Raw genomic sequence first — 21,342 nt, 5'->3', positions numbered from 1 at the left:
CCCCCATTTTTGATCCTCACACCCATCTTTTCACCTTGGCAATTTGTCTTATCATGGGATGATGTAGGAATGAACTGGCACATCTCCCCTGACCTGCTGCAGCAGCCATTAAAATCTCAGATCTTCCTTTCTGCCAGCCCCAGCTCCTTTATCCATGGCAGGAGGCTTGCAAATTGCAATTATTGTTTCCTTTTTGCCTTGATGGGGCTTGAAGTCTATGATTTTTTATTGTTAGCCTTTAAATAACTCTAGCAATCAATGGAAGGTCTGTTAGGAAGGGTTTTTTTTTGTTTGAAAACTACCAGTAAATCATGGAAGCCTCCTGACACATTGAATTTTAAATAGGGGACAACAATCCCAATGTGAAAATTTTAGAATATTTGAAGCCTGATGGTGCCCTTAAAAAGAAAAAGTAAAGGAGATCTTTAAACTGGTTTGTGAGTCATCTGTCTTCCAGTGACCTCTGTTGTTGGGCGACCCAGTGGTTACAAAGTACCTGGACACATAACTACCAGTCATTAGGATCCTGATAAATGGCCAGTGCCTCCCCGCAATATGTGAACCCATAAAAGTACAACTGCAGCATGGATTTAAAAAAAAAATCTTCTAAAAGTTAGTATTTGTGAGGGGTTGACCTTGTCTGGATGCCAGGTGCCCACCAAAGCTGCTCTATCTCTCCTCTCTTCATCTGGACAGGACAGAGAAAATGTAAAGCAGGCTTGTGGGTCGAGAAAAGGACAGGGAGAGATCACTCAGCAATGACTGTCATGGGCAAAGCAGACTTGATTTGGGGAAATCAATTCAAAGTATTGCCAATGAAATCAGAGTAGGACAACGAGAAATAAAACCAAATGATGAAACACCTTTTCTCCCACTCTTCCCTTCTTCCTGGGCTGGACTTCACTGACAATTTTCTCTGCCTCCCCCCTCGGAGTGGTGCAGGGAGATGGGGATGATGGTCAGTTCACTGCACATTGTCTCTGCAGGGTCTTCCTCCTCAGGAGGAGGACTCCTCCCATGCTTCCCGTCTTCCTCCAGCAAGGGGTCCCTCCTGCAGGAGCCAGCCCCTCATGAACTTCTTCAACTTGGCCTTCCTACAGATTGCAGCTCTTCAGGAACTGTTCCAGAGTGCACCCCCTCTGTGGGAACATCCTCCATGCACAGTGTGGGTCGCCCATGGGGTCACAAGTCCTGGCAGCAAACCTGCTCCAGGATGGGCTTTTCTCTCTACCAGCACAGCCTTCCCACGGGGCCACAGCCTCCTTTGGGCATCTCCCTGCTCTGGGGTGGGCTCCTCTCTCTACCAGGACACCAGCACAGCCTTCCCATGGGCTCACAGCCTCCTTTGGGCATCTCCCTGCTCTGGGGTGGGCTCCTCTCTCTACCAGGACACCAGCACAGCCTTCCCATGGGCTCACAGCCTCCTTTGGGCATCTCCCTGCTGTGGGGTGGGCTCCTCTCTCTACCAGGACACCAGCACAGCCTTCCCATGGGCTCACAGCCTCCTTTGGGCGCATCCCTGCTGCCAGGACCCCCCTGTGCTGCAGGGCACAGCTGCCTCTCCATGGCAGCACCAGGGGCTGCAGGGGAACCTCTGCTCTGGCACCCTGAGCACCTCCTGCCCCTCCTTCTGCACTGCCCTGCCTGTCTGCAGGGCTGCTCCTCTCACAGACTCCTACTCCTCTCTTCCAGCTGCTGTTGCACAGCAGTTTTTTCCCTTTCTACAATCTGTTATGCCTGAGGCACTGCCACTGTCAGTGCTGGGCTCAGCCTGGCTGGTGGCAGGTCCATGGTCCATCCTGGAGGTTGGCATTGGCTCTGCTGGAAATGGGGGAAGCTTCCAGCTTCCACCCCTGCACCCCCCTGCTACCAAAACCTTGCCATTCAAACCCAACATGCCATTTTTCAGGGATTATTAATCTCTAGAGGCCTGGACTTTGGCAATGAACAGAAACTTTTAATGCTGTTTATCTAGCAGACACATTCATTTGTTTCCCCAGAGCCATTACTTGCTGTGCCATTCTCAATGTATCGCTGTGCCTTGATCTATCCACAGTCCCTGATTGTTATCTGCAAGTCTCATTACACCAGAAGGACAATACCCCCAGGAAACCGAGACCATTTTCATACAGGACTATATCATTCTGACTCTTCACTCTAATTCAATCCTACACTCCTGCTTTTAAACCTACATTTCACTTTAATGTGTAAATTATCCACTGCTTTAAAGAATCACTGCTAGATAATGCATTCTATTGTTATTTTTTAATGCAGATTTAAGTAGATATAATGCAAAGATCTTTTCATGAATGAAACCCAAAGGGTGGTATGCTTTCTTTCTTTCAGCTATTGGGTAGTTTGGGTTTTGGTTTTTTTTGTTTGTTTGTTTGTTGTGTTTTGGGTTTTTTTTTTCATTTTTTACATGTTAAATTCCTTTTTGACATACCCTGGTAGAAATAAACCAAAAAGGACAAAAGAAATTCCATATTGGATAAATGGAAAGGACAAAGAAGAAAACATAAAAAAGATAAATGGATACACTTACTAAACTAACCCTACAGCCATCTGAAATGGCTGATTAATAACTGTCCTCATACAGCCTATACTGCAGATACTTTCTAACAAGTACAGTAAGCAGAAGACATGTTTATTGAATATTGAAAAATATAAAATTGATATAAAACATGATTAGTAGGAAGGACAACTGTTAGAGTTGGTTTCAGAGAAACTAAATTTGCAGGATTTATGAGTTCCCTTCAAGAGACTAATAGATGTTTAGACAACCAGAGAGAGGAAAAAAATTGGATTTTGGCATTTCTTTAGCAGTTCCAAGCTTATCACTTGGGGTATGTAATTCTTCTTAGCCCGTTCTGCTAAATGAAGAATATGTCATCCCATTCAGTTCCAAAACTCAAAGCTTCAACAACTAAACCAACCAGCTTCTAAAATGCATCACACTCTTCTGGCAGATGGAATAATTAAAGAGAAACTGAGTATAGTATCAACCAGAAATTTATGGTAGCCAGATAAGTGAGGAAATAAATTAGAAATACACAGTACATGCAAATGTAGAATGCTGAACAATTCAAATAACCTGCTCCCAGAGAATATTGGTTAGAAAAAGTAATATTTTACAGAACACAAAAGAATAGATGGTGTTCCACAATTTCAAAATGTGCTTAATATTCTGAAGGCATGGGTCACAGTAGCTTGTACTGTTTAATGTTTCCATTAACTCTCATTTATAAGCAAGTACCATCTGATTGCACTCAAAGCTCAATAAGGACTTTTTAAGATTGCCAGCAACCTTAATTCAAGGTGACTATTTCACTATCATATCTAGAAAGGTATTTTAGCTTCAAAGCCTTGAGACAGAAGAGCTCTGTATCTACAGCTCTTCAAAACACTGTCTGGATGGTCTGAAGGTGAAATTAGGCACTCTTGAGTGAGAGGTGCCTCTAAATACCCATATGATCTATTCTGCTCTATGTAATTGTTCACCTCAGAAGCACCCAGACTGGAGATTAAGAGTGTATTTGTTATTAAGATCAGGACAGCTATTAATAAAGGCCAATTTGGAGGCTATGTTAAAATTACAATGAATGCTGCCAATGAGGGCAAATCAAAGAGAAAACTGCCTGTATCAGAAAGCTACCTCCAGGGGTGTTATGAATTCATTTTATTTCCTATTCTTCTCTGACCCAGCTGACATTATTATTGAATATACATGTACTTGTTTGTCTTTTCATCCATAGCTAATGCAAAACACCACTTTAGGGAAAGAATAGGATTAAGTAGGATTTTTTATTTCATTATTAGAGCAATGCCATTTACTATAAAAGTTGAAGTTGTGTCAGCACATTTATTATAATCTACAATTTTCAGAGGTTTGTAATTTGCAATGTGAAATTATTGCAAAGCAGAAATGTTGGGACAAAGCAACACATTTATCTGTGGTGTAAGTAGGGGCAATCTTATTGACTGACTACAATACCCACTTCCTTCAGGGATGAATTTGCTCCCAAAGCAGATTGTTCCTACATTACAAATTTAGCTAGACAAATGGCTGAACAAGGGCTTTATTAGGATGGGTTCTGTAAAAGTCACACTAGAAACAGTAAGAACATGAACACTGAAATAGGACTTGTGGCCCATCCTGACTTTTGAGTTCAGTGGATGTTTTGTGCACACCAGACCTGCTGATTTGGGATCCTCTCAACAAACAGGTGAGGATTTGGCGACATGAGATAATTCACTCCCTGAAAAAGCACTGCCACACTATTACTCAATTTCAGTTACTTTTACAGAATACTCTGAATGTCTTAAATGAGGATTTTCACTGCATCCTTTTTTTTCTTTTTTTTTCTTCGTTTAATATATAATGTATTTAAAAGCTTTTAACAAATGAATAAGGTCCTGATTGCTGGTAGACTTCTGGGAATGCTGCATTTCTTCCTGCTCTGCTTGTGGAGGGTTGGGATGGGAATCTTCTGTGTTTATAGCAACATGTTTGGTGATACAGCTTTCTTAAGGAGGAGGTGTTTAAAAGGCAGCATGGATAGGATAAGGTTCTGCATGTTTAATTTGCTCTGGGATCAGTTCACCACTGCACTGGGGCTCACTCCAATGTGAAAAAGGCCATGTGGGAATGAAAAGGATGGAGGAAAGGGAAGAGGGTGTTGCAAGCAGACAGCCAAGGGAATACTGGGCAATTCCCTAATCCTAAACTGCCCAGAAAATTAACTCACTCATGTCAAACCAAATCTGTACAAAATGTGTATTCCATCTGAGTCACATCACAGCAAACACAAGTGTTGATTCTGCACAGGAAGGAGGACAGGCAGTGGTGTTAACCAGACATACAGACATGCCATTCTTTTCTTGCCAGGTTTGTCTCTGGTAAAATGGGAATGCATTTCTAAGATTTCTGAGCTACAACTAGTTATTCCATTTGATATTAGAGAGAGAGATTTGACTGTTAGAGCAAGTGTCAAACTTGTGAAACTCATTAAGACTTAATACAGAACAGGCAGGAATCCAATAAATGTCTTTGTGGTGAAATAAGTAGTACACTGCAGCCTGAGTTATAAAGGCCTTGTCATTCCTGTTTGCAGCAATATTCCTGCAGAGGAACATGGTCCATGCAAATAGTGACTAGCACTGAGATGCACCTTTTCTACCCCTGAACTTGCATGGAAATAAGGCCATCAGTTCAACACAATCTCTGCTGGTTTACCCCATGGACTTCGTACCCAACTTGTTTTTCATTTTCCTAGTGCATTTCTCTGTAGTATATAAGGCTTCTCCAAGAGTGGTAACTCAAAAGGTATCATGCAAATGACAAACTGTATAATGGAATTCAGATGTATTTCAAGAATGTGTTGCACACACTGGAGCACAATTTTATCATTTATCAAGGGGGAAGGAGGGGGCCTATGTGTGTGAAAACATCTAACAATAGATTTCCCCAGAGAAGTTCATAATACAGTGAACAAAAAACTGAGGAAATGAAAATAAACGGTAGAGTAATTCCAAAGGAAAAAAGAAGATCTTTTGTTTTAAAACATCCCATCAATAAATCTTGAAACCTTATATTCATTCTTTTTCTGAAATGTGCAAGTCATCCTTACATTATTTCCTCTGAGATACTGTAAGAGTTATGGTAACAGAAAATCTCAGAAGATTAAATGGAATTTACAAGCACCATTTACCTTAATAGTCAGGACCATTTGTCCAGCAATTTTATACATACTTAAATATAATTTATTAATTTTCCCTTCTCCTCATCCACCATTTTCTTTCATTACATTTTTGTCAATGGTGAAGTCAGTCTTGCAAACTGCTACTCACAGAAGTAACTTCTGCTCATTAAAGCAGATTCAGTGGCCTCAATAGGGCTCATTTGCTTAAGGTATAGATCAACTCCTCAGTCTACGGCCTTAAATCACCTCCCCTCAGAAAGGACTGAAGTCAAGTTTTGTGTTTTCACTGTGAAACAACCTGTGAGCAATAAAGGTGCCTGTTCTCTTCCCTGGCACAGGAAAGGCACTGCTGACATGGTCAGCCTCCTCCTGGCCACTGATGGAGAACGATGGCTTGCTAGGACACACTCCATGGTGTGTTGTCACATGCAGCCTGCCTTAGTGTTCCTGGCACCATATCAGTAATTAGTGTAATTACAGATGGGGAGAGAGAGGTAACCCCTGTGGTTTTCTATTAGGTACCTCACAATTAGAGAGTGCACTTCATTACTCATCTCTCTGTATCATCTCTTAATTTCAAAAGGATTAAGCAAAATTAATTCTTTCAGTAGAAGAACTTCTTTATCCAGCCATCCATTAATGTCTATGTATAAAAAGCTCTTCAAGGCAACTAAGATATTAAGTTGCTACCCAAGTGCAACTTAAAACAACTGCTCTGTTGACAGGCATTTTGTGTTTCATTAAAGCTGAGACAAGAACTTTGGGAGGACGGAGTAACCTGCTGCCAAATTTTATGGGAATTGGCATGTTTAGCACAAATAATATTCTGGTATATCCAATAACTTCACCTCTCTGTTGAGCTTCAATTCTGCTTGCAAACGATGCTTCCAACAGAATGGGATCAGAACTGGGTCAAAATATTTTAACAGTGTAATAGGAAGTTGCAAAAAAAATCACAGAAAGCAGAATCCTTCTGTTTTGAGCTGGTGAGTTGATATTTTTGCCTTAATAACACTCATACCACTGGGTTTTCCTTCTGCCTTAGAAAAGTGCAATCTCCTTCACCTTGTGTCCCCCTCACTGCCCAGTGACTCTTCAGTACAACACACATCTCAGAGTATGATGTATCATTGAAGCAAAAAGAGAGGGAAAAAAGAGAGACAAGAACAAAGGAAAGTATAGGTCCAGGAAAAACACAGAGAGTGACTAATAGTTTCTAAAAATGCCAGCATAAAATGTGCATTCTTAGAATTTGTGAAGAATAAAAATGAGTACCCACCTTTTTTAGTGTGTTCAATTCTGACAGTGTGCACAAAGCTTTTACTATTTTCCCTTTGATAAACTGCAATGGCTGATATAATTTTGGGTTCTGCTATTTATCAAGAGCAATATATAGTCCAAGAGCCATTTCTGTGATACATACTCATTTCCAATACATTCCACATGAAAAACACCTGCTTACTCCAGCCATATTTGATTAAAACTGTCTCCTAGCCAGGGCACCAGTATTTTCTCTGGTAAACAAGCCTTCAGTTGGCATATTTACACACAAAGGCTACAGGAACTTAGCACACAGTTAAACAATGATTGATAATTCTACCGCAACTTGCAAAGGTGACTTTAAAAAATCATACCAGTAAATATATTAAAGAAATTTGTTCAACAAGGAATGAAATCACACAGGACTGGCTCATCTATCCAATGTTCTACAGTGTACATGACCCTGTAGGTGGGTCTGGCTTCCTCATTTCTGTGCAAATGAACAATAACTTAATAAAACTGTAAAGGAATTCTTTACTTGTTCAAAAGGAAGACTCAAGATGTTTAATAAAGACTGGTTGAAGGAGGTCTTCCAGCTGAAGATACTGAAAAGGCAACACAGTGAGTTGTGACATGGTTTTCATGGTATGTTATGGAGAATGGGAGCTTTAGCTTCAGCACAGTCTTTGTGCATATGGAGGAAAGAAAAATTTGCCACATCAGGTTTGTAAAGAATGCTGTAAGCTTAGTGCCTGACTTACAGAATTTCAGGGGTGTGCATTAGCAGAGCAGAATTCCAAGCAGGAATCCAAGTCCTCTGTACTGGCCTGCTGATGGTGCACAGTGAATAAAGACAGGGGTTGGCTACAGGGAAGATGAGCAACTACCAGGGGCTTGTGTGTGCATGGGAGAACTGAGCAGCACATTCCAGGCTGCAAAGGCACTAAAAAATACTGCTGGACCATGCCTGGTACACAGGGTAGTTCAGGGATGATCATGAGCAAAAATCCCCACAGAAAGCAAAGATAAGGGGATCCTGGGGAATGTGAGCTTCATTTTCACTGCCCTAATTTGTGATCAGGTCTTAAAGACACTTTTCTACCTGCAAAATCCTACATCAAGAGTCCACAGCTATCTCACAGATCTGATACAGACTTTCAAAGAGAAATGAATCTTCAGTAAGACTGTTCACTTCTATCCCTAAATGAACATTCTGTTGATCAGTCTAAAAATGTATAAACAGATGAATCCAAGCAGTACTAAAACTAACATAAATATAGGGGATAAAACCAAGCAAGACTAAAACGAATATAAATAGATTGGATAAATGAAAAAAAATACTTAAATGATTTCTGAATCTGGGTGATTTATAAGGCACTGCATATGCATGAGAGAAATCAAGTACCAAGCACAGTGCTGAAAACACTGACTCATGCAAATAATCCTTGCTCCTGCAAGCACTATTTTTCAGGCTCAGATCCAAACACAATGCCTGACACTGTTTGCTCTGATAATCACTCTAAGATAAACAGATTTGAATAACTGCAAATACTTCCAAGCATTTCCTTTCACTTATAATGTAAAAAGAAAAATTAGAGGATAAAATGAAAATGTATGTTTCCACTTCTAGATTTCATACATCATTAATTCTGTAAAAATATATCCATCTTCATGCTGATAGTTCTCTTTGCTTGGCAAGCTTGAAGAATGCAATATGCTAGATAACCTGATTGAAAATTTGATCCTATTGTTTAACAGAATGAGGATTGTTTCATAAGGGGCTCCACCATGTCTGTGCACATTTTCCCCTAAGTAACAGTGTAAGACTTGTATTTCCCCAGACAGCTGAACATTTACGTTGATGTACTTGGCTAGAGATCCAATCTTGCTCTGGCTATAATACAGGAGAATTTTCCTCAGCATTTTGAATTATGGCACTGAAATAATTTAACAGTGCCTTCTGTGCATGTTACACAAGTTTTCTGATACAGTTAGCTCTCACTGAAAGTTTGCTTACCCTATAAATTGTGCCACATGGTTACCACACCATTCTTCATCCTAAAAACTGAGGATTTTTTTTTTTTGAATCACTGCAAATGGTGTAACTCTGGAGAAGCCAGCATTTCCCCACCGCCACACACATCCTGTGTACACACACCCTCCAATCTTTACAGTCCCCAGGACTAGGGTACTTCTGAGCTCTCTGCTAATTTGTGCTTGCAGAGCCCTCTACAGAGTTGGAAGAATGAAGCTGTGAAGAACCAAGGAAGGAACATTAATGGTTGGTTTAAATGGCTGCATTAGGGATACTCATAGACATTGTTTATGTCCAGTTTACAGAACCACAGAATGGCTGGGGTGGGGAGGTGCCTCTGGAGATCACCTAGCTCAGTGCCCTGCCAAAGCAGGGTCACCCAGAGCAGGCTGCACAGGATCACATCCAGACAGGTTTGCAATATCTCCATGAGGGAGACTCCACAACCTCTCTGGGCAGTCGGTTCCAGTGCTCAGTCACCTTCACACTAAAGAAGTTTCTCCTCCTTTTCAGATGGAACTTTCTTTGTTTCAGTTTGTGCCCACTGTCCCTTGTCTTCTCTGCTTTAATATCTCTCTCCCAAATTCATCTTGAGACCACCCTGGTCTTCCTCTACCACAAAGCCTTTGAGGAGCATTGTGGTTGATTCTCTGAGAGGCAGGTTAAAATATTATTTTCATACAAAATTAGTTATGAGATGAAATACATGTTACCATTGAAAAAAAAAAACCCTCAAAATATGGTCCTCAGTGCTAAAAACATTCTAAAAAAGATAATTCCAGACTACCATTTCTTGGCCTTTCTTTTTGACCATTTATATAATGTCTGGCACTAGGTTTCTTTGTCCCTGACTTAAGTACCTCAATGTTATTATCAGACAAATAAACAAGAAAATTAGTACATGAAATTGATAAATGGATACTCAGTGTTTTCTTCAAAGGGCAAAACTTAAGGATGACGCAGACTAAACTTAATTTAATTGATAAAGTCTAATGACATCATGACTTTACAAAGACAAATAATAGAACAATAATATGCTAAAATTGTCAGACTTGATCTGGTCTGTGGTACATCTAGTTCTACATTTTGTCAGAGAAGGTTGTTCAATGGAACAATTTGTTAGTACTGAACAATTTTTCCTAACACAGCTGGAATGAAAAACTGGTTCATTATGCTCACAAAGTACCTATGTCTCCCCAAGTTCTTCATTACAATCTTTTTTCAGTTTCTTTAAACCCTGGCTCTACTGTTGGCAGGAACCAAAGTCCTAACTGTAGGCTCTGTAAGAACCTATTTGTTTTTCGTGGCCTTTTTATCCTAACATTTAAATTGTGAGAAAATAAATGGGAATTTCACAGGTTCTAAGTGAGTTTAGGTGCTTGCCTCCCATTAAATTTCAAAACTTGATTTTCTAACAGAACAATTATAAGGACATAACACACCTTTTTTTCCCCCAAGACTATTCTTTTGTACTTTCTGATTTTACTCTACACAGCTGCCATAACAGGTCTAAATCTTAGTGACTATTATCTTCAGAGGAACAAGTGTGTACATTCACCTTATGCCTAACTTGCAAGCTGCAAAGCCCTCCCCACGTTTTCTGAGTTTTGATGTTACTTCAATTGAAAAAGGATGAGTCCCACCAAGAGGAAATTGCACAATACACCTTGCATTTGGTGCACAAGCTGCTAATCTACAGACTAATCCAGTTGATACATATGGTCAGGCAGTTGGGTAACTATCAGGGCACAACACCACCTTTCATCTCCTAAGGTAATGCAAAAGTTATATCTCAAATCCAATTTAAATTGGTGCTCCCTTGAGCTCAAAGATAATTTCTCTCTAATCCTCTTCTGGTTGTCTATAGGGTAACCTTCAAAATCTCAGAAATGACACTGTAAAAAAAATGATCAAGTCATAATTTTTTAGCACAAAACCTAGCTATTTTTCCTGGTGGTACTATGTTCCAGCTGTTAGCAGATTCAAGAATTTTTCAACTGCCTTGAACTCTGCATTTATTTTACTTTTCCAGATTTTTGCCAATGAAAATACCTCAGCACTGCTTGAAGAGAAAATAATCTTGTCAGTTTTATTGTGCCATATCTGAGATGATGAAGGTCATGCTAACTACAAGTCTGTTCCAATTGCTACGGGGTTGGGTGAGGTGGGCTTTTTATTTTATTTTTGGTTTTCCCCTAGCTCCTACCACAAAGTAATAGGGATTTTCCCCTTTCATTCATCTTGCCTTTTGTTGTTTTTAATCGACCACCCATCAGTGCCGAATTGCCTTGTAACTGTCTGCTGAGCTTTCATTTGACAGAGATAGCTGCTATTGTTAGCAGGAGCCTTCACTTCAGCCCATTTAACTTTCCTCAGTTTGACAGCTTCACAATAGCCACCTTCCATCTAAAGAAAACTGTGATTTAGTAGAAGGGGAATGTGGGACAACAGCCTGATCTGTCACTCAGTCTCCAGTGAGTTCTCTTGGCATAAAGTTCCAGTACAAAGCTGGAGGATGAAATACTACACGAAAATAAGACGGTCATGAGACATGTTCAGTTATACATTCTGGCAAAATCTAAACAGCAATCACACTTAAAAATACAGCCCTTTCCTACAGTAATACTCCACGCTGGGCAGCAAAATAAATATTTTGACTAATTCTAAAGTTCCATTTTTTACTTACATTCCAGAGTAATACTTGACTTTTTTTCCTCCCTCTTTTATTCACCTAGTAATTGTTCTCAGATTGATCTACAAGAGCTCCTAGAGGAAACAATATGCCACAAGTAAATTAAAGCTTTCATTGGACTAGTCATTGGTCCTGCTCCATATAAGTCTACATTAAAAGATGTTGATGAATTAAGAGCCTGAATGTTCTCCCTTACTGATGACTAAAAAGTCGAATTACAGCTGCCTTAGGACAGCCTCTGAATACTTCCCAGCTCAGCTCCACACTCAGCTTTCCTTTCATGTGTGCCATGGAAATACATTTTTAGCTGATTTTTAACTGTTGTGCATTAAATGCCCTTTTGCATTTAAGCTTAAATCTGGTTTTATCATTTGGCATAAATGACAAGCTGTAGACATCTCACTATTAGATTTCCAGGCACCATTTTTTCCCAGCCAGTTAAGTAACATTATTTTCTTGTCCAAAATCTTGGTTCCCAGTTTGATGAATGCTCTCTTGCTAAAAAATGTGTCTAGGAAATTGAATTTGATTACCATAAAGCATAATTTATTTCAGTCTATCTTATGCCTTTCTTTAACTCTCATTTAACTTCATCAGAAGAGGCATGAGAAAACAAAGTTGGTAGAGCTGCATGCTGCAAGAGGAACCCACTAAATTGACTTCTACATTCACCTGAGTCTGAGAATCATTTCCTGGTATTTAAAATAAGTAAATCACTTTGGTAGTGGTGACTAATCACTGAACAACATATGAACTTTTGTTTTGCAGCAGCCATTCAAAACTGTGTGAAAAAATTACCACAACTATGTGGAAAGGTGTGTACCGAAATGGAGACAGAAAATCAGATAACAGATAAACTCCAGTAGAAAGACAGATAATAGTTACTGGAGAGGAATCTATTGCCCAGAGTTCACTTGTGAGAGAGGACCCACGAGGCTACAGCTAGGAAGAACACCAGACTGCTCCACTGTTTCTAATTAGAGACGACATCCTTCATTTTATAGCTCCTGTGGTCTAATTTGTAGAGAGCCATATCCCCTAAAGCTTTCTGTAAACCAAATTAAAACTCATTCCATCAAGGAGTTTCAGCAATATATGGTCTCTGATCACAATACATACTCATGGTCATGGAGCTGCTGCAGGCAGTCAGCTGGGGGGTGCTGGCTTTTGTTGTTTTTTAATTTTTCAAGGAAACAGCAGATTTCTTCTAGGAAAAAACATTTTAAAGACCAGAGAATCTGGTCTGTCTAAACAGTCACTCATGAGAAGGAACAGTACACACAGTCTCTCTCAACTGATTTTCCTAGTATTCTCTGACTTTTAATTAAATCATTTTTCTCCCTCCTTTTTTTATTCAAGACACCTCAAAGCTTCAGCTCAACAAACACTGCTAGCAATTTTATTTTCTTTCTCTAAATTAAAAAAAAAGTTAGCTTAGGGCTTTTTGGAAGCCTTATGACTCCACAAATGCTTTTGAAGTTTGCAGTCCTTTTCAACCCAAAAAACATTCATATATTGTGTAGCAGTAACACAAACACCCTACTGGGCTTGAACCCAGCTCTGGACAAGGAGAAGAAATTCTGCCTCCATGCCCATTGAGCTGTTGGCCTCTATGCCACCACTACCAAGAGTGCCAATTATCATCACAGCTCCTGATTTGGACACATGTCCATTAGACTCCAAGCGTGAACTTCATTTCATACAGACATTGAATAGCTCTGAGAGTGTGATGAGTTTTGTTCCCTACAAATCTGCCTTGAATTTGAAGTGGTAACATGAAGGTGAAAGGATCCATCAACCCCATCTTAGGGCAGTTTGTGCCAGCCAGAGTACCCTTTACACCAAGAATTTGGTGTCATTTGGTGGTTGAACTTCTTACACACACCCAATTCCCTGCAAACACTGCCCTCTCCCATCCCTGAGGGCTCTGAGAGAAACACACAACTCTGTGGGTCTGGCATAGCTGCTGGTATCAATCAACACCACTAACACCAAGTTAGATCCTTGTTTCCTCCCACACGCAAAGGGACTTAGCTAAATTTCTTCAAGCAAGATTTCAAGTATTTATCACAGCTGGTGTAATTACAGAATTACCTGTGAAAACCCACAAAGGGTGAGGGATCTAATGAATAAGTGGAAAACTACAGCGTAATATCAAACAAAATGTCTTCAGTCAAAATATTCCACTTGGTAAAGGTCACACACTCCCTGCCTGCAGGAACAGCAGAGCAGGCTTTGAATGCAGGCAGGTGAGAGCTTTGCCCATATCATGTGAGGAGATTTTGATAGACATTCCAACCTATTCTGACAATGGGTGGCCAATATGGCAAAGTGGTTCACTGTGGTTCACAGTAGCAGTTTGATATTAAAAACTGACCAGTAAGAAATTTGATAGGCTGGCCCAAAATGCTGAGAGTTATTAACCTTGAGTAGCTTCTGGAAATGGGATGCCCTGGGCAGGCACCACTGCCAGGCAGAGTCCCCAAATCTCCAGGAGGTGGCTGCAGACCACTCCACTCTGCCTGCTGTACCCAGCTCCTTTCTCCCCACTCTCTGCACTCATCTCTTCCATTATCCACTCATTTCAAACAAAACAAATATATTCACTGTTGTGTAAAGGCTCATCTACATTTCCTGTGAGCTATTTTCATCAGCAGCACTCTATTAAAGTTATTTCAAAGTAAACTAGAGAGAGAGAGCAGAGACTGTGTAGCACTATATCATGTGTCTTTTCAAACCAGTTAAAACTCAGCAAGAAGTAAAAAAAAAAGAGATCTATTTAAAACTAGATTAAGCTCAAGCTGCTAAAGCATAATAAATTGCTCTATTTTAACTGACTGAACTGTGCACACTTAGAATACAAGGGCATATTTCATTTGGGTTTATGCAATTGTTCAGTCTACTTTTCTACCATTTCACCCATCACAAGATGAGAGAACTTGTCAGGCAAAATTGTAGTTAATGATGTTTAATGGTGGCTAAGCCCGATAGACTTGTTTATTTCTTTTCTTTTTTGTTGCTTTACTCTCACTGAAATAATGAAAATATTACATGAAAAACTTCTATATTATTTGCAGGAAAAGCTTCCATTACCAATGCCAGGTAACATAAAGCTTTATCTGATTTATATAGCAATCTATATAAATCTACTTTTATGTTTTATTTGATTCCAGCCATTAGGCTGTGCTAGGAAGTAATTCTAAAATATATATCATAGTGGCAATTCGCTGTACTATACCAAATTAATCTACATAAATCTATACCTGTGTGCAGGGAACCAGCACGGTAACATCACCAGCATGGAGGAGGAATGGATGCCAGTAATTCTACTTGTAGGCTTTCTAGGAAGTTCAAGCTTTCTCTAATTACTGGGCAGAGTACAAATGTCCCCTGTTGACCAAATTCCTCCATCTAAATTAATTGTACTGTCATTAGCATAGCTCTTACATTCTAAATTTCAGAATATGAAACTGCATATTAGGAGAGGTATTTCCTCTTTATGACTGATCTAAAATCAGAGAGCTGGAGAATGAATGGGCTGTTTGGAACAGCATATCCTTTTAAAAACCTGTATTCCTTTCTGATTTAAGTTCCTTACATAGCTGAAGCCAGTGTGCTCTGCACAGCTGAATGAGGCCAGCTGGCAAAGTAGGAGCATATCAGCATTCTGACTGCTTTTCTTTTGTTTGAATATTGCCTCAGTGGCCGCACACTAAACGATGTGAACTTGATGGGCTTGACTATGACCTCAGCTAAACTGAACAATATGAAGCTGGCACATCTGTAATCTCAGGCTTGCTATTTTTCAATTTATTTTTCACCTGATTTGTATTAAGATGTGGTTCAAATTTTAAAATAAAAATAAAAAGGGTCCTTCTGCATTCCAAATCAATCAGCAAATGCTGCCATGCCAGAAGGCAGGCTTCATCTGCCTCTTCACACCACATTTGGTGAATCCCTGACTTATGAGAGCTTGATTTCTAAATGTTTATGCAGAAAGAAATGCTTTACACATCCGCTCCTTCTCAGATAGCCTACGGGGATTTCTGGCAATACTTTTTTTTTTTTTTTTTTTTTTTGCCTGCCTTCCAGGTTTTCTCCCTGTGGATACATAAAGACAGAGTGACAGCAGGAGTAGGCTCAACTCGCAGCGAGCAGCATCCGTGCTAATTATTGATATTGACTACATGAGATAAGCTGGACATCTGTCTTTACTTTTAGCAAGTTCTACAAGGATAAACATGAACATGAATGTGGGCTGCCCCATGGACAGTGTACTGGCACTCTTTTATACTCCCAACCCATCGCTAGGCTTCTGTCACTTTTGTCTGAGCTACATTTCAGCCTCGGGTCACAAGAGTTCAAAACACAGTCAATTAATCAAATGGCTTCTATGAACATAACACTGCAGCTCAATAAAGGTTTCCTATTCAACATAAGCAAGGAAATGAAAGCAGGAGGTTAATGTGAAGATAGCTAGGTTACATGTGGAGCTTTAAGCAGCAATCCTTGATCAGCCATCATCAGCCAGTGCATTTTATCAGAGCAGTTATTTTATGTGAGACAAAAGAACAAACCCAGGATGTGTTTATGGCCTGATCCTGCTCTCAATAAAGTCAAGTCAAGCTCTTCTCTTGACTTATGCCTACTAGTTCAGGATCTTTGATCTTGGCAATAAAATTAACACAGCAACAGAAAACAACAAAGAGAGACAGAAAAACTCTCTCTCAGAACGCTCTGTGTTTACACTAAGGAAGACAGAGGATTCAAGGCTGAGGTGAAACAACTGCTCCCAGGAGGAGCGGAACTGGATATGGGACATGGTAGCCCATCGGCTGAAGTGGTGGGAACAGGCTGTTACATCAGTGCAACAGGTCTGCATGTGCTCTATCAGTTGTATGAGGTGGCCTTTGCAAAGCTGTGATGCCAGCAGGGGGGAGTGGAAAGCCCAAATTCCTCAGTCTTAGCTGCCCAAACATGACCTGTCAAACGGGATGGGAAGTAGTGTGCTTAGTCTGCCAGCCCCCCTTTAGGAGGGCTTTTCTGTCTCAGCTTTAGAAAAGTGCTGGGATTCTGCTTCCTATCGTCCAACTTCTCTAAAAAGGAGCTGAAAAAACCCTTCTAAGCAGTGTGAGAATTCTTTTCGATGCGATAAAAACCGTAAATATGTGTTTCTAACCACTGAAGACAGCAAGCTTTGGAGGGCTTAAATGGAAAAAGCTAGTTTAGATTGAGCCAGTTCTGGGTATTGCCACACATGTCAAATTGCACTTCACTTGACAAATGGTCCCAAAGAAATCTATGGAGCTATTCAGGGGGTACGGTGATGTTTGGTATGAGTAAGGAGATTAGAATCTGGCCCTTGCTTTATTTTCAGAGAGATTTCAAACATGTGTTTGTTCTAATTTTCCCTTCCTTCTAGGATTGCTGGTATTCACTTGGCTCGGCTTTAGAGGCAGAGGGATGTGAAAAACAGCACCAGTAAAAAAAATTACAAACTCTCTAATATATGACCAAAATAGCTTTTCCCCCTTTAAAATATGTGGCATAAACGAATTCCATAATGATGCTATGTGTTATAAAAATTTTATTGGCACTCATTTGGGATTACCCACATAACTCACTTGTGAGTTCACTACTCGTGGGTAATGCACTCATCCCAAATGCATGCTAAACACCAGCTTATGTAAAAAGTCCTATTAGAGTTTAACAGAGAATAAACTAACAGATTTTTTTACAGAAGCCTCTTATGGTACAGAGGTCCACAGAAATTACAAAAATCTTAGTCTATAACAGGCAATGTTTTCATTAGGTTTATTCTAATCATCCTGTATTAAATTCTGTAAATTCTTAACCAGTGACATGCATATCCTCTCTGCAATTTAACATTTTCCTCTCCCTACACACAATTTTGTGTAGTATCACAGACACATGACTGGGTTGAGAGAGACCCCAGGCCCTGGTGTGAGGTCAGTACAAACACAGAGTGCAGGAGTCCTTGCTTTAGCAACTCTACTCTCTGAACTGAAAGGGCAGGGAACGAATGGGAAAAAAACATTGTTCATATTTACAGACTGAGAACAGAGACATAATTTCCTAAAGGTCATACAGGAAGTCCCTGTTAAGGCTGGAATGAAAATTAAATTCTCCTAAGCACCAATCCCTTAACAACAAATTCATCTTCCCCCAACATCTGTGTATTTCTTCATCTACTGCATTCCATGCTCATTCCTGTACCATTTGAGTGTCTCTGTCTAGCACTGTGACATCATTAGTATCTGTTTTGGTTTAAAGCATCACAACACCCCCCTGCACACCTGGACAAACCAACTCATGAGGAGCATGGACAAGGTTGTCAGGCAGTCTGTGCATCAGGAAACAACAGTTCAGTTTTGCACAAAAACCATTACCAGGCACCCAAACTTGGTAACCTTAGCCTAGGGCAATTTCACAAAGAAAGCTGCAACAGAAACAGGAACAGAGCTGATGCTGGCTGGCTGGGCACAGTTAAGCTGATTTTCCTGTTTTCTTTCCTGCTTTCCCCTGTTTTCATCTTTGAACATCTTGTGACTCAGGATGACTCTTGGGAGGCCTATACAGGCAACATTCAAACCTCCTATGCTGCCAAGCTCGACCTGAAATAGCCCCACCACCCAGAGGAGTTCCTCTGCACACTTCTATGCCTCCAACCACACATGCTTCTTGGTCAAAATTAGGCAGAATTTTGGTAATTAACCTGAGATTTCTTTTTTTTTTCCCCTGAAACAAATGGAAAAGGGGGCAGGAAGACACCCAAAGTACCTAATTGTTTTCTCTAAGTAAATATTTCCTCTCAATATTCAGATGAATGCTCTGTGACAATTTTCTGACCAAAAATAAAATTTTAGGCAATGTTTTATGGACAATATTTTGCTATTAACTCACATATAAGAGAACTCTAAAACTTGGTATGAATTAAGGTTGACCCTTAAAAGAAGCATCTAATATGCCATTATAGCAAAAGATTGAAATTAAAGAAAATGCCTTGGTAATTTGCTAGGTATATTGAGTATTAATGTGATATAGTAATTTCCAAGGAAGGTGGTAAGTAAGAAAAAATATCTCTCCTAATTTTTAGAATGATTTCCTACCTAAAGATACACATATCACTTGATTTTCAATCACTGCATAGCAAGTAACTTTATCTAAAATCTAAAGAACCTACCTGCTATTAACAATCTCAGCAGTGCCTAATAAAAAACCACTTAAGCACAAACTGTACTTAATTTATATGATGAGTAGCTATAAGTTATCAACCCCAGAATCCCATGCAGAAATTAAACATTCAGTTTTTCCTTACTAATTCAAGCAGCATTTTTATCCCTCAATTGTGCAAGCTTAACAGTGGGGGAAAATGAGTCAAGTCAATCTTCCAGCAAGAAACTGTATCATGGAGGGTGCTGGGAGGAGGAGAGATGCAGAGAAGTCAGAGAGGTAGAAAGTTTACAGACTTTCAGAGCATTCTCAGTTGTCAATACGAGAATAAATATGTCATCTGTTTTCACTGAACCCATTGGCAAAGCTATCAAATTGCTGAAAAAAAAAATATTTTACTATTTTAGCCTAGGCAAGCCCATTGCTGAAATGGATTACAGCAGGAATGGAAAGTGCCTGAATCAACAGAACAGATCTGATGTGCTGGATCAACACTAAGGGAAACCTGTAGGGAGCACAAACACACATTCTGCTTGGAATATATTGGAAAAGAAATGTCAGAGCATTGGTCAGTCTGGGAAAAGGGATAGGAGGAAAGAAGGTAATAAAGCAATAATCTCAGGTCCTGCTCTGGAATTACCCAAAATCTGCAGTGTTTTGTAGGGATTTTAAAGAGCATATTTAGAAAATTTCTTAGGAATTAGGAGAGCAGGGTCAATACAGTTAAACTCTGTCAATAATCACTCTGTAATATGTACAAGGATCTTCCACCCCAGTGCCCAAGGGCTACCCCTGAACTTAGGACTGAACTTTTCAAACTTAAAAAAGAAGGCAGTTATTTGAGAAAATCTTATTATGGAAAAGTCCTAAAAATAAAACTGTTTTTTTAACACTCAGGACCAAAGCGCCCCCTCCTCTTCCCTCCCTGGGACCCTCTATGAACCAAACTCTGCCAAGAGGAGTATTTAATGAGAGGTTTTTGAGTCATTAGCCCAGCCTGGCTGGGCTGCAGGAGCTGGCCACACACAGAGTGAGCAGATCACCCAAACAGGGGCTGTGGGAGCAGCACCCACGGGTGGCCAGGAAGGAACAGGACCAGCTCACCTTCACACCTCTGAGGCTGTCAGGCCATGTCCCCAGCACGTCCTGGTGTGCCAAAAGGGTGTTTTTACCTGGTCCTGCTCCCAGGGCCACTGTGGGGACACAGCAGCCCTGCCCTGGGAAGCTCCAATGCACAGGGACACACAGCTCTTCCCATGGCTCTCATCCTCACAGACACTTTGGGACATCACCCCTACCAGAGGCTCAGCCACAGGCTTCAGGGATAACCTGGCATATGGTTCAGGAGAAGAAGGGAAAAAATTTCATTGCAAGCTTATGTTTTACTGGAGTATTTACACAAAGCATGTGGTCAATGTTAAAAAGCCCTCCACCTCTATAATTCAGACCATTGTGGCACTACAGGACACTATTAATGCTGCATTTATACAGGTTCCCACTGCCTGAGATAGTAGGCACTTGAATGGTGAAAATATCTAAGAGGAAGAGTAGGAGTTGTGTGCTATGTAATATCAAAGAGCAAAACAGGCAATTGTTTTAAAAAGAACTACCTAAATCATGGATGTTTTTAAGAGGACTATGCAGGCCCTAGAACTCGATCTTGCTCTTTTTTTGCAGATGACATTCCAACAGTCTTTTGTTGTTACATAGCTCCAGGGTGCTAATCTGCAATGGTATGTTACCAGAAAAGACAAAATGCCCAGAAACCCTTGATAAACATGGCTCTTGAAAAGGACCTTCATGTCCTTCAGATGAATGACCCTGGTAAGTTCACTGAGATGACATTTATGACTAAGGGTACTGGTATCCTGCTCCACTGTTAATTCATCCAGTTTATCCAGCAACACACTCAGCCCACCACAGTTTATGGTTTATACTTGTAGCAGATTCAGTTTTTGGGTGTTACATATGAAAATACCAACTTGATTTCAAAAATTTCAGATTTAACCACTGATTTCAGTTGGAATAGACCACAAAGAAACAATCTGTCATCCCTCATAGCAAACAGAGTTTTGCTTTATAAACAGCCTTCAGGAACTCAGTCCTAAAGGCTCTTGCCACTGAAGTCCTAACCTGGTCAGGCATGAGACCACTTGCACATGATGTTACAACCAGGGGCTGGCAACACAGCACACTTGTGTCTACCATCACCCCTCCTTTTTCCACAGCAGGAAACTTTGTTTTAGCACAATTTGGAGATTTTCTTGACCAAACCCACCAGGTCTCCTACAGGTGCATGCCTGTGAGTGCCAGAACACATTGGCACCATCTGGACTGAAGTCAATGCACTTGGGAACTGCTGCAATACCCTGAGGGCTGTCCTGGGCAGGCACAGCAAATCCCAGCACACTGTAAATAAAGAAAATGTGTTTCTGCAAGGGAAACATGACAAATCTGTG

At 40.3% G+C, this 21,342-nt stretch overlaps 1 protein-coding gene across 1 annotated transcript in view; it reads right to left on the bottom strand.

Moving 5' to 3' along the window:
• The window catches only part of AFF2 (ALF transcription elongation factor 2), a 304,091-nt gene that overhangs the window by 96,334 nt on the left and 186,415 nt on the right, over positions 1 to 21,342 (bottom strand). The window lies entirely within an intron of this gene.

This window comes from Molothrus aeneus, chromosome 14 (assembly GCF_037042795.1).
Source record: "Molothrus aeneus isolate 106 chromosome 14, BPBGC_Maene_1.0, whole genome shotgun sequence".
Classification (NCBI taxonomy): Eukaryota; Metazoa; Chordata; class Aves; order Passeriformes; family Icteridae; genus Molothrus; species Molothrus aeneus.
Note: the sequence above shows the minus strand (reverse complement) of the source record. Positions and strands in the feature narration are given on the sequence as shown.